This window comes from Leptonotus elevatus, chromosome 5 (assembly GCF_054856555.1).
Source record: "Leptonotus elevatus isolate MCC_2025b chromosome 5, RoL_Lele_1.0, whole genome shotgun sequence".
NCBI lineage: Eukaryota > Metazoa > Chordata > Actinopteri > Syngnathiformes > Syngnathidae > Leptonotus > Leptonotus elevatus.
The window spans coordinates 12319772-12332600 of NC_141243.1; the positions used below are offsets into that span (position 1 = coordinate 12319772).

Sequence of the window (12829 nt, forward strand, 5' to 3'; positions counted from 1 at the left end):
TGAATGCATGATTTTTTTTCTTTTCTTTTTTTACATAACATTTACATAAAGTAATGTTTTTATGTACACATGGGAATAATTGACTACTCAACATGTTCCTGTTGGCCACGCTTGTCATTTTTTTCCTTTATATTCAACTCTTGCTATGTTTTTCACAATCACGGTATCCCACTGCGCGCGCACTGCGTTTTGTCCTGTAGTTTGCCATGGATGTGAGTATGTTTCCTTCACAGCCCGTCACTAATGGAGTCGATCACGTTTATCACATTCAGGCAAGGCGTTCCAATTAGCATACATTGTGTGTGTGTGTGTAAAAAAAAAAAATCTAGATTAAATACAATTCTGGAGAATTCAGTAACCCTGCCATAGTGAGTCTTCACTGTATGTTTTAGAGTCCATTTACCGTAAAGTGCATTTAAAGAGTCTTAAATGATCCTAACCTATGTTTTCAGTCTTCATTGAACTTAATGAATTCTTTAACACTCTTCAAAGCAGATGTTTAAGAGTTATTAATGAACTTTCTTTTTAGTCTTCACTGATCTTAATATGAGTAGTTTGGTTTCAGAAGGTAATTTAGTCTTCAATTAACACAATGTAGTGTACATTCAAGTCTTCAATGACTGATGTTAGTGCTGAATGAACCTTTAGACTAAACTCGCGAGTACTGTACTCAATGGACATCATATACGGTTTTACTCTCTTTTTTTTGTTTTGCCTGAATGAACCTAACATACATTTTTAGTCTTCAATGGGAAAACATTTTTTCACTGTCTACAATGAATTCAGAGCAGTATTTTTATTTTTAAAGGTTTGTCTTCGTATTTGTCTTCTATGAAACTAAAGTGCATTTGTATTGTCATTGGACCTTTAGAGTTTTCAACAAACATAACATAGTATAATATTCAGTGAACATAACACACTTTTATTTTATTGAGTTTTCAATGAACCTAACCTAGATTTTTAGTCTGTTACGAACGGAACGTATTGTGTGTTGCCCTTACTCCACAGAGTGTAAACAGAATTTCCCCTCTGGGATTTGCAGCATGCAGTCAATAAATAAATACACGTCTTCTGCAATTGTTACCCGTGGTTTTGAGCAAATAAGCAAATGATGTTTTTTATAATTAAGCTCCGACTTGTAGTGTTCATGTGAAATGATGATATGACAGGCCAGTGGGAATACAAATCTTTCCCCATGGAAGCATGCAAAACCAGGAGCCAAAATGATTTTTTTTCTTTCTCCATTACATTGAAATGTATGCAAAGCCGTGACTTTTCTCTTCACAGACCTGAATGGCTTCTATAAAATGACCTTTGTGACTGGGTCTAGCTGCAGAGAGTACTTTAGGATTGTGATGTTTCATACTGGAAATACTCACACACGACCCGTGGAATTAAAGCAGAGAGGAGCCATTGTGTTTCATTAAAGAACAATTTTCATGTTGATTTTCAGGTTACATGAGCGAATTCTATGAAATATGTAATACAGCCGGGAATGTCTTCATCTGCATGTCGAAATTTTTTTGAAGGTGCGCTAAGCTACTCTTCAAGCACCATGCAATATTAAAAAGCATGCACTCGCTTGCTTTGTCCCCGATTCAAAGAGCAACAAGCACATCCTTTGGTTCAAACCATTTTGTATTGTGCAAGGGCAGTCTCTATCTGAATGAGCGTGGCAACAGCAAAACTAGGAGTTCAATTTTGCATTCTAGCACCGTCTTATTTGGTCAATGTATATATTTTAGCAGGAAATTACAGAGCAGCATGGCAAAATGACGGCAAAATGTTGTTTAACATGTCGCTTAATCAAAGTGGCCCCACTATATCGCGGATTGGTCTGTGGTGAAATATGTGTTTAAAAGGTCGTTTTTAACAATTTCCAGTGCGATTGCATCATTTGGGATGAATAATTTAAGGCGCAAACTAGCTAAAATGTGGCAGAAAATCTGAGTTGATGTATTCTGGCAAATAAAATAGCCAGTATGATCCATGTGATCCTAAGGAGCTCCAAATACCACATTAGAAAATGGCAGAACGCTGTCATGAATCATGATGAGTCAGTGACAACAATTGTGTCACAAACGGCTGCTCAGTCAACACCGCCATTGTATAAAACACGCATTGTATCATTTTGTCGACCGTCTATCATAATGGCTTCCGCAGCTTGGTGAGCACGCCGACGTTAGAAACGGTGAAATGTGCCGTGGCCTGTGATGGATTTCACCTTATAGGAAGAACAACAACACACAAATAAGGTAGATGACACATATGAGCCTCTTATTACGAAAAATTCACGTTTTAGACCGTTTTGTCACTGGCCCGCCTACTCATCAAGTGTGAAATTAAACAACTACATAAATCTTTTTTAAATCTGCCTATTTCTAAAAATGTGTCTGTGAGCAAGTTGTTCTGACTTCCCAACCCACTGTTACTGTTACACTCTGGCTAATTCATATTTAATATTTAAAAAAAATTCTGCACGTGACATGATCCGCTTGACTGGGGAAAGATTCAGAGCTACACTTGAAACCCTATCATGCAGAAACAGTTACGAAGCCCCTGCTTCTCAAACCCAAAAGGTAAGCAGAGCTGCATTGATTATTAAATATGTACCATGGCTCTACAAAAGTTGAGAAACTGTGCTTTAATGTATTTGAACTCTGTCCATAACCAAAACAGCAGCACCTTTCTGTCACGCAAGTTAACAAGGACAAAATCCAAGGAAGGTGACGCTAGCGTCTCCCTGCAGGAGGCCTTTATTCATGAAGTCTTTGAAATTCCTCTAGCGTCAACTCCCGACTGCGCTAATCATCTTGCGCCTGCGCTCCAATTCCACAGTGAGTATGTTTATGGATTCCAAAAGAAGCATAGTTAGCATGGAGAAGATTTTCTTTTTCTTTTTTGTGGATGCTGGTCTGATGGCTTCAAAGCCACCCTGGAGTGTCCCTGACTAAGACCCTCCATTCTTACCACCGGGGGTCTTTTGCTTTAAGCCTCATTCTGCAGTACGTCTCCATTCTATCCACTGTTGAAAAAAAATCATTTGCCAGTCACAAAGGTAACGAACAGACTGGGAATTTCTGAACTTTATTAAGTTGATTTTATCCAAAAGACTCAGGGCACATTTCTATCTGAAGCACTCACTGCCACGTGCAGGAAAGCGATCTGAATGATTTAGATATCACTGTCTCCACGTGGCAAATGGAGAAGAAGAAAGACCTTCATCTAGTGAACACTAATGGGCTGCTATTGAAGCACAGTCACCTAACAGTAAGAAAGTTACTGTCTTCAATGTTTACCTTTTTTTTTGACATTTACAAAAACATGTACCGCGTAGGTTCACTGAAGGCTTAACTGTCTGATGAAACGTGTTAGCTTCATTCGTGACTCAAAACACCTCCAAACACAACCAGATTACATATGCACATTATCTCTTTGAGGAACATTTGTGTGTGTGTTATAATGTCACAAATGAAGACATTAACACGACTGAGAGACAATCCGGAAGAACAATGAGCCGTCTTTGATTACAAACCAAATATAAGCACATGAAAAAGCAATGATAAAGTAAGAGTTGTTTAAGTGTCCTTTGTTTATTCTTCCAGAGCTGCGAGTGGTAAATCCAGTAGTTACCCAGAGTTGATCACTCATCGAAAGAATAGCCAGCCCCCCCCCCCCCTCCTTTTGCCCGCACCAATGTACACGACACATACTAATTTATCCCTTTAAAAAAAAGGACACAAAATAAAAACAAACCTGTCCACAAATTTCAGCCATCTCTAGCTCTGTTTCCATGGCCAGCCTCGTTGTTGTTTTATACACTTTGCCCTTCATCCTAGCAGACTATCACAAAACACACTTGACATTTTCCTGCACCTGCTTGGATCCGTTTCTTCACCCTAATCACCATAGCTGTGGACTGTTGACCCGAAGTATGAAAGTCCCCCAACCTCACTATCTCTTCTCCTCCTACCCTATTATTCATGCACATATATTCTGTTTCACTTGGTCTAATTTTCATTCCTCTGCTTCCCAGCAGATGCTGCAACCTTTTCCTTTTGCTTTTTTTCTTTACATGCCCTGCTTTCACTTCAAAATGTCATCTGTGAACACCATGGGGATTCTAGTCTCTCCTCATCTGGATCCCTATTACAAAGACCAAGGGGCTCAGGGCTGATCCCTGATGCAGTGCCACTTCCACCTTAAAATCCTCTGTCACACCTACAGCACACCTCACCACTGTTCTGCTACCCTCAAACATGCCCTGTATTATTCCAACATGCTTTTCTGCCACTCCTCATGCAATACCACAGTTCCATCAACACTCTCAAGGCAAATAATGCATCTGTGGTAACTACTCTTCGTAAGCATGAAACAATTCTGTTGCTCATAAATACTATTTTCTGTTCTGAGTCTCGCCTCCACTACTCTAAAATGGACACCAGCTCCATTGTCCTGCATATTTTAACCCTTTACAGTTCTGGAAAACCTTCTGACAACCGTGCTTCATCAGAATCAGTGGAAGTTGGCGTTTGTGGATCTCACTCTGCTTCCTTCCTTTAATCTTTCCTCTGGTCTCATAATGCCTAATCCGGTTGGAATTTAGATCTATCTAAGGTTGGTGAAAGATTCTGGATTTGTAACTCTGTTGTTGGAGGTCGGTGTCTGGTTGGTGTTGGATCTCACTTTGCTTCATCTTTCCTTCCTTTGGTCCTTCCTCTGGTCTCCGGACACATTCACGATTATGGTGGGACTCGGAAGTATCTGGTTAAGGTGAAGGGTCTTGGATTTATAACAGGTTTCAGGTGAATTAAAAAGCACAAACTCGCATGCACATTTTCCTGCATCCCTCCGGCATATTTTCACCCTAAAAACCTTCTGAAAACCTTGCTCCATAACATCTAACAGCTTCCATACCTCCGCAGGTATGCAGAACCAACTGCCTTTTCATTTTCCCCTACCTTTCTAACTTCCCCCACACTAATCATTGCTACTTCCAGGTCCACCAAAATTCCTTCTTTCTTCTCACTCATTTCCTACTTCGTCAACTCCTCAAATTCCTTTTCAACTATAGTACAGTAGTGGCACCAGTCAACACATCTGCATATTTAATAACTCCAACCCGCCGCACATTCGTTCCATCTCTATCACTCTGTCTCGCTCTTTGCTGGCCAACATGGTAAACATGTAATATTCAGATTTTCGTATGCCATATTGTTTATCTATTATATCTGTCTATATTGTCAATAATGCAATATCTTTCACATTGTTTGGCCTATGCCACCTTCACCTTATGTCACTTAGCCTCAGTTTGTCTTCTTCTCTCAGTGTTCCACTTCTAAAACACATTTCATAAACACAGCCCATTTAATTCACGGATAATCGGAGCGGCGACTCTTAATTCCTTTAAAATCGGCGCGCGAAAGGCGCACAGTCCTTGACATGGTGGATTCAGGAGTTCGATGCAGGCTGTTGTGGATAAAATGCGATGACATCCACCTATTGTGGAGCTCAGGATCTATCTGCCTGCACCTCGATCAAATTCACCAAAATTGCTTTACGCCAATAGACGTGCTTCCAGTAGGCGTAAAGTTTAGTCGACTTTCAGCCAAATCCACCGTATGCAAAACGAGGCTTGTACCGGCACTAAAATCAAGATGCATTTGTTTCTACACTACTACAAATGGCCCTTCATTGTCTTTGATGTTTATTTGTTATCAACTAATAACTAAAATATATCCTCATCAGCGTCCCCAAAATGTCTTTCAAGGTATTTATTGTGAAATGTTTGCAGCAATCTTGGCAGGAAAATGATGTCTGTTGGGATCTCAGTCGTCTATCGCCAAGTACATGGGATTTTTCTCAAGTTCTTTGTGCGCTTAAAGCATTTGCATGTGGATTCTATAATTGAAACATATAAGAGCATAGGCAATATGTTATCAGGCAGCTTTCTCTTTCCAATTTCGCCCACACTGAGGACACATCAAAACGCCCGCCAATCCGCCACCATCAAAAGCGCCGTAATCTTTTCTATTTTTTTAATCTACTCTCACACCGCCAAAAAAGTTACGGCATCTCTGCACTTATTCTTGGCTGAGAGATGACGAGAGCGCTTCATTAGGCTTTCTTGGAAGTGTTGGAAGATGTTCAGCTGATACCAGCTCCGTTTTGGGAGTCACAGCAATCCCGCTACAGAATGACGCAACCTTTACTTTACTCAATTTTATAACAGTTTGGTTCATTTTACAAACCATATGTCTCTAAAGTTGCAGAAAAATGTCAGCGTTTGGGCCACTTGGATTACATTGACAAACATCAAAGGACATTTTCTTTGTGTATTTACATTTTTCTTTGGCCTTTTGTGTGACACTTATTTAAAAAGAAGGAGCAGCCTAAAATCAAAATGTCATTATACACAAATGCTTTTGATTGTTTTTATGTTGTACAGTTAACTTCGTTTTACTGCACAGTTGACATGTGAGAACGTTAAAAATGAGATGCAATGTCCCTTTTGTTATTAATCTAAAGAGTGCTTCCTTTTGATTGATTGTTTTTACCATTAATGGCACTAACAAATAGATCAATATTAGCAGAATGCAACTTAAAGCACATTTAATCAAGAGTTTATATTAGCAACAGTTGCAAAGTGGTTTATTCATGTAAAGATATACTCGTTTGTATTAGGCTATTTATAATTATAATAAATAGTACTAACACAAACTACGACGACAACAGTAACAACGATAATGACAATAACGCTAATGATAATGATAATAATAATAATAACATACCAACATTATATATATATATATATATATATATATATATATATACACACTACAGTCTAGGCTTCGGCCTTCCTGGGTGGAGTTTGCATGTTCTCCCCGTGCTTGTCCGGTTTCCTCCCACATTCCAAAGACATGCATGTCAGATTAATTGGACACTTCAAATTGTCCATAGGTGTGATTGTGAGTGTGGATGAATGTTCGTCTCTGTGTGTCCTGCGATTGGCTGGCAACCAGTTCAGGGTGCACCCCGCCTACTGCATGACGCCAGCTGGGATAGGCTCCAGCGACCCTTGTGAGGACAAGCGATTAAGAAAATGGATAGATGGATAATAAAACACAAATGTGAATAGAAAAATGTATGCTATGTCAACACTGTGACCCTTATTGTCAAGAAAACAAAAAATGTCAAGGCTGAGGCCACTTGTAAGTTACACAAGTTACTTAATAGCTACTTATATTAAAAATATGTCAGTGTCTGCCAAGGTGGCTTGGGCATTTGACACTTTGCAACAAATACCAACTTACACAGCACACAACAGACTTTATTATGATCCAGCTGGTGAGAAATTGGTTTTCCAGAGTAATTGGAGTTTAAGTTGTTATCAAAGCACCAATATCAAAGTCACTCGACTGTAATGATTAGAAAAAAGCGACAAAAAGGACTACTATTGATTTTTTTTTTTACACAAAATCAGTGGCCTCCGGCTCACTAGAAGCCAAGAAAGCAGCAAAACAAACACGTCTGCGCTCTGCTAATCATTTGTTTGGAGTGAAAGGAACACAAGAGACAGGGATGACAAATTAGTGGAGAGGTGTTGTGTTTCCCTGCTGCAAACATTATTCCACAAAAGCCAATTCATCTGCCTCAAACCCAACCACCCGGCGCTCCTCCTTGTTGACATGGCGCCTGTAAAAAGCAGCTCCAGAAGAGAGCCGCTTTGAAGCACTCGGGCACATCCAGGAGTTTTTTTTTTTTTTGTATGCATCTCTCAACTTCTTTCAGATTAGTCCCCTACTTGTCCCGTTTGATGAGTTGCAGGAATCTTTGACTATTTATTTTTTTCCAACCCCTCACTTGACTGAACTCGTGGATGACACAAGGCTGGGATAAGCTGGGGGAAAAGTGTGGCAATGGGAGAAAATGTGGGAAGCAATCTCTTCATTGTACTTCAGAACCTTTTTAATACCTCTACCGATAAGCCCTGGAAGGTTTTTTGGGTTGCAGAGAAACCTAATAGTATCTCTCAACCCAGCATGTGCTCTAATTTAGTGCGACAGTTAAAAAGTTAGCACACAAGGCTTTAAAACGCTAACCCAACATTTACTCAAGTCTGCGTTGCGATTATATAAACGGGAAGTGTAGTACCAATTGGGGGTGAGGGTGTTGGAACATCCACATCCTTCCCAATGAAAGGTTGCACCACCCTCACTTTTCCCGCTGGCTACCTTTATTTCAATTTTAATCCATTCCAATCAAAAGACCTTAGATACTACTCTCCATGCACTTGCTCTTCAAAATATCCCCACTCTTGCAAGATTAAACCCCTTTGTATTTATTACAGAAATAGAGTGCGCTATTGCCACCAAATGGACTACTAAATTTCACAGTAACACTCACATACACACGCAATTTATGCAGTCCCGCAGAGTTGGGCCCAGCGGGGGAGCTGTTCAATCATTTTAGATAATGGGAGAAACATTTAAGGACGTCTGCATGAAAGTAAGCAGACAACAGAGCATCCACTTTAGAAAAAAAAGGAATACATTTGATCATGTGGTGAGGAAAACAAAATCACTGAATATTACATTGATATAAACCAAATCATATTAGTGAAGGGCACAGATGTTATCCTCAAAAGAAAAAAAAATAAATAAATGTGGCCAACATGTCAGACGGACGGACACCTGCTCCCTCAGCTCACATTTTTAGAGAGGTAATGTACTGGAAAAGGCCCAAACTTTAATACACCAAGAACACAGTCAATGTCTTTGCTCGGTCATGCACAAACACGAACAAGCCAGCGCCCGCCAACTGGAAAAAAAAAGAGCTGCAACAGGGGCATGAGTATAACGAATGTCATTGTGGTTTCTAGTGAGGATGGAGGCTTTTAGTTTTACAAAACGAGATTTCGTAACAGCCTATTTCCACCCTGTGTGGCCCCTGTTTTATTACACTTTTTCGAGGCTGTGCAGTTGCAACATGAAACAGTTCCTCAGAAACCTCTTCCAACCTGGCTGTAGATTGCAGACTGAGAAGGGCCGAAGCATCACTGTAATCTGATTGGCTGACAGATGTAGGCATTTCTTCAAAGGGGAAGTCAAACCCCAAAACATTTTTTGAAAATAATATGTTCTCTGCAGCCCCACTAGTCTAAATATGGTATTTTGGTTAGAATTGCGTTACTGGTCTGCTCTTGCTTTTGAGGTTTTTTTTTAATAAACCTTGATTACTTACCAGCGGCAGTAACCTGAGAACTGTATGTATTAAGACTGTAGTAAGAAGAGCTGATTACAATTGGACTCATCTACAGCTACAATATGTTTGTGCAGTTACAGTTGAGACGCGGTGAGAAGTGTGTGCAGCTCCCAATGGGTCAGTACTATCAATATCTGCAAACAGAAAGATAGCATAGTAGCAAATTTCTACTAGAGATTAAGAGGATTAGTGCTGGCTGATCTCTTAACCTTGTAACCATGGTCATGCCATTATAAGTTCAATTTTTTTTTAAATGCTGTTTGTCTTTTTTTTTTTTTTTTTTAAAGCTTGTAACTATTCCACTCAGTGTTTTATTTGTATACGTATATATTTAAAATTATTTATTTATTTTTTTGCTCAAAAACTTGACTTGATAGCGAAAAATTGAGATACGTTTTGGATTCTGCACCTAAAACCCTTAAAATAAATGTTGATTTTTTTTTCTAAAGGGGAAGTCTTTTCAGTAATTCTGACAATAATAAATAGTTCTATGCAGCACCACTGGTCTCAATATGGTATTCTGGTTAATATTGCAATAGTGGAGTATGAGTTAAGTAGTAAAATCCAGCCGTTTTTATCAATATCAGAAGGCGGCCATTTTTCCACTTGCTGTCGACTGAAGATGACATCACAGTTGCTCAGGTCTCAGCTAACAACCAATCACAGCACAGCTTCAGAAAACAGGTGAGCTCCAATTGGTTGTTGCCTGGTTCCTGAGCAACACTGATGTCATCTTCAGTCGACAGCAAGTGGCAAAATGGTCGCTCCCCTGAGATGGATAAAAACGGCTGGATTACAGAATCTATCATCAGAAAGTCATGTTTAGACGAGTGAGGTCACAAATAACATTATTGTCAAGAAATTTTTGAGGTTGACTTCCACTTTAAAAAATGCAGCAAGGAACTCCACTGCACATGCCCATTTCCTGGTTTTAAGAGAGCAAGAAACATGCCCCAAGTCATAAAAATACATAATATACTGTATATATATGTTTTATAACAAAACTTAAACATTTCATATGAACCTGTGGATGAAATAAATTAAGCTTGTTGTAAAAACATTTACAAGCCGTGCATTGCAGTGAATGAGTGCAAGCACAGTCTTTCTATATATCAACTTTGCTCTTCAGGGCGGCCACACGCTGCACAATGTCAGTCAAGGAACACACAGGCTGCTACAGAAAGAGGACATGGTCTTCAATCAAGACAAAATTGGGGATACAGTACATTAAAAAACAGGACTTGCTCTCATTCACTTGAATGGACCCGGTGACGTGCGCATGGCTCGCTAAAATGTTTAAGCTTCTCTTAATTCATCCACTGAACACTGTTTCATGTGAAATTGTAAATATGGTTAAGCATGGTTGCAAAACGCATAATATGTGTACTGAATATACTGTATTTTTATATCTTGGTGGCGGGCGGCTGTGTGTCTCCCACTTAAGCCTGGAAATTGATTTGAAGTCAATGTGAAAGCCAAATTTATGTATGCAAGTGGATGACGCACGCAGAAATTAATTTGGTATTTGAGTAAAAGTATTTCGTAAAAGAAGCAAGACTGTTTTAATACTAATATGCTATTTTGAGGTGCAGTTTAATTCCCTCAACTCAATTCATGAGCTGAGTGTAACGTGCCTAATCTCCCGACTTCATTTTTGCCGAGTCAACATGATCAGAAGCGCAGTGTGTGTAATAGGAATAAGAGTTTCAAATGGTGAAGGGTGAAGAAAATAGGAATTAAAATTGCCCATAGTTACCCCTGGGTGTTGAAACGGGGGCTCTGTAGTCTCTAATCGGAGCTGGCTAGGTTTCATGATAAAGCGGGATGAAATGAAAAGATTGAAAATGCAGTATTCCCTGAGATACACTCCACAAATTGCTCGCCATCAGCAGCCAAGTGTGTGTGTGTGTGAGAGTATTTGTGTGTGTGTGTATATATATATATATATATATATATATATATATATATATATATATATATATATATATATATATATATATTATATATATAATAAAACGGAAACTGCAAAAAAAACAACTTTAAAAAATTACTATTGCTAGAGCAGCAAATTGTATTTTCTTGTCTAGAAGCGATGATGAATTTAAAATAAATCTACTGTAATGTAATTTTGCGAAAATTTGTTATGCAGACCTCAAAAGTCAAAATCAAAACTGTATTGTGAAAACAAACAAACAACATTACTGATATTATTAAAAGGTGATACTATATGAATATACTGTACATTTACTTTTATTGGCCACTCCTCCTGGCTGTCATACGGAGTAGCATACCGTAATTCATTAACGGTATTCAGTTCAGTTCAGCGAGTATAATTTTCTCTGCAGAGTCCAGAAACGTATTTGCCTGCTATATATAAATATTGCATGTTCATCGCTTTAATACAGTTCTAGTCACATGTCTATGAAAAGTGGACTCGACCACCCAGCGCGTAATTCCGGTGTTAAATGCGCTAGCCGTGCTAATCTTTGGTTAGCTTAGCAATTAGCATGGTAACTCCCGTCGTCAAAGCGATACTTGTCAGACTCAGAAATGTAGCTAATTAGCCGCCACGGAGACGATGCCTACTAACTTGTGTGCAACATGTTCAGCCACAGCACTTGCCAGCCGAAGCTCATTGGTAGCGCCGAGCGTTGCCTCAAACTCCGACTACCGGTAACTACGATGGGTGACGCGAGTGACGCAGAAATTTGGGACGTCTCGGTGGTTGATTCTCAGTTTTGATGCAAAACCACTTATTTTTAGCTTTGCTCTGACTAAATACATCCTTGACTAAAATTCATCTTCAATCCAACCACTTTGTGTGTGTTTGCTTGTGTTTGTGCACGCCCATTAGAGACACTCTGGTCATCTTGCTGCATCACCACTCGTAAACATTCATTAAAAATTGTCTGGCTTTTGGAGCCTGAGAGAGCTTTTTCTTACTTGAATGAATGAGGGGAGGGCAGGCAAAACAAACAAACAAACAAACAAACAAACAAACAAACAAACAAACAAACAAAACCCCAAATAAATTAGTTAATGCAAATAAGTAAAAATAAATAAATAATAATAATTATGTTTCATTCAATAAATTAGTCCAAAAGTTGTGTTGTGATAGTCCTAGTCATATTTTCAAGCACTTAACATTGGTGATCTGATGACAGTACAATTCAAGCATTTTTAAGATTTACAGTATATATCGCAAACACTATCAAATACACTTAATATAAAATTCTCGTATTGGATCTTTTGGGTTATATTCAATTCAGCTCATTGGACAAAAGCACTCGGTGGTGACATTGGAAATATTATATTTTCTTCCCGCCAGCTTGATCAGCACTTCAGGCTGACTCTTCACACTTGAACGCAACACAAATGTGACAAAGTCAGCAGAAATTCTTGCCTTTATTTACAGGCTCCTCTACAGCATATGGATCAATACAAACTTTGTATAATATAAGAGGAACAAGAGCCAACACGCACACTCAAGGTTATGTGTGTGTGTGCGCGAGTGTGTGAGCAGCTTCATAGTGAATGGGACATTTTTGTGTGTGTAGCCAAGCAT

The 12829-nt window shown here is 39.0% G+C and overlaps 1 protein-coding gene across 2 annotated transcripts in view; it reads right to left on the reverse strand.

Moving 5' to 3' along the window:
- The window catches only part of grid2 (glutamate receptor, ionotropic, delta 2), a 412550-nt gene that overhangs the window by 69622 nt on the left and 330099 nt on the right, over positions 1-12829 (reverse strand). The window lies entirely within an intron of this gene.